This window comes from Haliaeetus leucocephalus, unplaced genomic scaffold, assembly GCF_000737465.1.
Source record: "Haliaeetus leucocephalus isolate CR32 unplaced genomic scaffold, Haliaeetus_leucocephalus-4.0 Scaffold362, whole genome shotgun sequence".
In the NCBI taxonomy this organism is placed as follows: domain Eukaryota; kingdom Metazoa; phylum Chordata; class Aves; order Accipitriformes; family Accipitridae; genus Haliaeetus; species Haliaeetus leucocephalus.
The window spans coordinates 8,019,512-8,023,799 of NW_010972798.1; the positions used below are offsets into that span (position 1 = coordinate 8,019,512).

The 4,288-nt window shown below is 67.6% G+C and overlaps 1 protein-coding gene across 1 annotated transcript in view; it reads right to left on the minus strand.

Moving 5' to 3' along the window:
- The window catches only part of TNK2 (tyrosine kinase, non-receptor, 2), a 17,996-nt gene extending 16,226 nt beyond the window's left edge, over window positions 1-1,770 (minus strand). The window contains exon 1 of the mRNA XM_010573051.1: window positions 1,729-1,770. The gene's annotated coding sequence lies outside the window, so the exon portion shown is untranslated. The remainder of the gene's footprint in view (window positions 1-1,728) is intronic.
- Between the last annotated feature and the right edge of the window lie 2,518 nt (window positions 1,771-4,288).

Below are 4,288 nucleotides of genomic sequence, written 5' to 3' on the forward strand. Positions count from 1 at the left end.
GCGTGGGGGCGGCGGGCCGCCCCCGCGCCCGGCCCGCCGGCGTCACCGCGCTGGCACGCCGCAGGCCGGTGACTGATGCACGTGCTATGCCACCTTCCCTCCGGCCCCGGCCACGCCACACTGCCCCGAAACCGTCACCAGCCTGCCCAACGAGAGCAATGCTGCGGGGTCACCAAGCCGAGAGGGGACAAACGTTGTCCCCACAGCCCTGAGCATGGATTTGCGTCGCCCCTGCCCTGTGTCGGGTCCTCCTGGCCTGCCCAGGCTCAGCTGAAACCCAAACGATGAGGTTCCCCGCAAGGGGACGGATGGCATCATGCCATGCCACCCCTGACCCACCTGCCTGCGATTCCCACTCGGGGGGGCTCCCACCGCAATGGCAGCTGCCGGACAGGGCACGCTGTCCCCCACCCCCAGGGTGGTGACAGTCACACTGACCACAGGGTGTCCCTCCCCTCCGTGGGGACACCAGACCTCCCCAGCCCTCTGGGATACCACGCTTGGCCCCGCATCCCTTCCAGCATTCCTGGGGGCCGGGACCGCAGCACCCCCTGCGCCCATCACCCTGCACAGACAACCCTGGGAAGCGGTGGGTCCCCAAAACAAGCTCCCAGAGGGGGATGAGGTCCCCCACTCACCTCCGGCACATCACCCCGCTTGCTGTCACAGCCCACCTGCCCCCTTCCTGGTGGCTGTGTCACCTGGAAGTGATCTCACCAGCTGCGGCGGCAGCAGGGCGGCCGTGACAGCACCCGGGGCCGGCTCGCTCAGCCCTGGCGGGGCCCCGGGGGCGGCCCCAAATTGCGGTGACACACTCCCTGGCCCGGCCACCGGCGCAGGTGTGCGGGCACGCACATACCCACACGTACAAACGCACCCTGCTCCCACCAAAGACGGGGCTGCCGGCCGCATCCTGCCCACCCCTGGGATGCTGCTGCCACCCAGCTCCCCAGGGACCGTCCCCCAGCCCCTCGCTGGACTGCATCACCCCACATCCCCCGCCGTGGGACCCCGTACCGGTGGGTGTTTTGCCTCCCTCGGTGCTGGCACCTGATGCTGCTTGCTCGGCCGGCTCGGGCAAGCAGGAGGTCTCGGGGGGCCGGCACGGAGGACTGGTGACCCCCGTGGCGGGGGTGGCCGGGGAGGCCGGGGTGCCAAGTTCCCCCTCGCTGCCATCTCCGGGCTCCCAGAGCCTGGCCCCATGGCCTGATCCTGCCCACCGGCACAGAGCGTCCCCCACTCTGAGCCCCTGCCTGCAGCAGCGGCTCCCCAGGGAGGAGAGACGCAGCTGGGGGGGGGCCCCCCCGACAGAGCCCGGCGCAACCCCAATCCCCTCCCTAAGCCTCTTTTCCTCCGCTAAATCCCCTACGCAGGTCGAGCCAGGGCGGGCTGAGCCCGTCTTGCGCATCCCAGCTCCCCGACACGGGCAGGGGACAAGCAGGAGTCACTGGTCCCGAGCTCTCTCGCCAAGGCACGGACACAGTGTGATGTTTTGGGGGACAAGCAGGCAAAGCAACGCCCCCCGGCCCACACTGCCCACCCTCAGCTCTGTGGTCACGGGCACTGCCAGGGAGGGGGAGAGGGCAGCAGGCTTGGCATCACTAAGCCTCGGCATCACCGCCACGACGGGGACACCGCCACGACGGGGACACCGCCACGACGGGGACACCGCCACTCTGCCCCGGTGCACAGCTGGTTTGTGCCCGCCAGCCCCTGCGCTCATCTCACCTGGGCCGCGGCGGCGGTGCTGCGGGGGTTCCTCGGCAGTGCCAGCCCCTGTGTCGCAGCGAGCCGGGCAGTGTGCGAGGGGGCACGGCGTCAGGGCTCAGCCATGGGGCTGGCAGGGCTGCGGTGACACCGGCCACGGGGTCCCCCTGGGGCGAAGCGGGAGGGAGAGATCAGGATGGGCCCCCCCAGCACGGCAGCCCCCGTCTGCCCACCCTGGACCCTGCAGACTCCCTGGGGCCTAAGGGGTGGGAACGTCTCCCCGCACCCAGGGCTACCCCCCGCCCTGCCCAGGCAGCTGAAAGAGCCTTTGTGGAGCTGCCCCCCCACCTCCCTGGGGCATGGATGGGCTTTGCCCTGAGTCCTGCCAGGGAAGGGGGCACGAGCACGTGCCCTAAGCCCTGGGTCCAATCGGCCCCCCCGCCCTAGGGGTGCTGCCATGGGTACCCCCATCCCCACACCGCTGCAGGACATGCCCTCGGGGCACACTGCAGCTGGCATGAAACGAGTTTGCCAGGTCTCAAGCCAGATGGGCACATAGCCACGTCCACGCCACAGCAGCTCCCGTCTGCGCTGGGTGCAGGGGAGGTGGGACCCCCGGAGCCGGGAGGAGGTAAAGGTTAAATCCCCCCCACTTCCCCAGCACCAGAGCAGAGCAGCACCCTGACCAGACCATCCAGCATCTGCACTAATTGACAGCAGCCTAATTAGCCAGGCTGCAGCATGGGCAGTACCCCCCTCCCCCTGTGGCTGCTCAGCAGAGGGCTGGAGCAAGACTTTTTCCTTAAAGCCTTCCTGTCCCAGCAGGGCTGCACATAGTGCAGAGCCCCCTCCTGCCCCCCAAAACCCATATGAGTGGGTAATGCCCCCCACGATGCTTTGCTCCAGCCGGCTACCATCCCTCATGAGCATGACTGGAGTCAAAACCCTGGCGCTCCAGGAGCAGGGTGGAGCCTTTTGGGGGGAAACTGAGGCACGGAGCGAGGTCGGCTATAAGCCCACATCAGTTCCTGGTCCCGTAGGGGCTGCTCCTCTGCCCATGAAGGCCCGCCGTGCCTTGGGGCAGGCTGAGTCGAGGCAGGACAGCAGGCTAGCAGCTGCCTGAGGAGGAGGAGGAAGAAGGCATGGCCAGCTCCCCCCAGCCATACCCACAATACCCCGCCAGCAGGGCTGGCCCACACCCTGCACTAATGAATACCGGGATAACGAGGCCCAGGTAGCTCCAGGGGTTGGTAACAGGTTGCACAGCCTGCATGGCCCCCACCCCGCACCCCCAGGCCTCGGCGAGGCGGGATGGAGGGGGTGCAGAGGCTGCTTCTGCCCCATTCCCTGCGGGGAGCAGCGGGCTTGGGGCTGGCAGCAGGACCAGGGCTGCGGCTGAGGGTGGGCCTGCAGCATGTGGGGTGGTCCCTCCTGGACCCCCTCCCTAAAGAGGGGCCCGGCAGTACAGACCTGCTCAGGGACACCCTTCTGGGCAGGTCCTGTTTTCAGGAGAGTTTTACAAAGCCCACGACCAAAAAAAACTTTCTTTCAAGGGCTTTGTCCTGAGCCAGCTCAAAGGACTGAGTAAGGGGGGGGGGGGATGCATGACCCCCAGAGCACCTGACCAGGGCAGACCCACCTTGTGGGGCAGTGAGCTGATGCCAGAGCCCAGTGGCACCGGGGCACCCGGGGGAACGCTGCGCCAAGGCGGCCCCAGGGAGGCAAGCGCGTGGGGAAGTGCCAGCGCCGGGCTCTGCCCCGGCTTGCCCGGCCCTGGCACGGCCTCCGGCTGGTGGCAGCTCTGCAGGCAAAGACACCAGCCCTGCCTGGGCTCCTCCAGTCGCCTGCAAACCCACTCCCCAGTTGCCGCTTGCAGAGCGGGCGAGGGGTCTGACCGTGCCCGGAAAAGCTGAGTGGGGTCCTCCCAGCGAGGTGGGATCGTCGCCTGGGCTGTCAGCACCACCTTACCAGGTTTAACTTAAAGGTTTTATTTAAAAAAGCAAAGCCAACAAAGACCAAAAGTACCCAAAGGGTCCTGAGCATTTAGAGAAAAACCTGCCACAAACATGGCCGGACGCAGCCACAGCGCTGCCCGCTGAGCCGGCGAGCAGAGGCTCCCCGCACCTCACCGCTGCTCCGGCTTTCGGCAGCAGCACAACACCCCGAGACGTGGGGCCGGCCCCGAAGGACAAGGATCCTCTGTTCAGCGCCGGAGCTCCCACAAGCCCAGGGAAGAGGAAGAGCAGAGCAAATCCGCCTTTTCTCCAGGAACAAAAAAAAAAAACCAACCTTCCCCCGGCTTCCGCTGCGGTTTGGGAGGGTTCAAGGGCACCGGGCACCCACTCGCACCAGACCCCACTGCCTGCTCTGCCCTGGCAGGCAGGAGCAGGGGGGGTCAGGCATGCTGTCGGCTGGGGCTCAGTGGCCCCACAGCGCCCGGGCATGACGGCAGCACCGGCAGCCCGCAGTGCTGCAGGGCACGGTGCCAGCAGCGCCCAGTGAGGCGCAGCGGGCACAGGCGGACGCCGACCCGGGCAGTGCCAAACCCTGAAACCCTCCCTGCCCCTTGCATCGCCCCCCC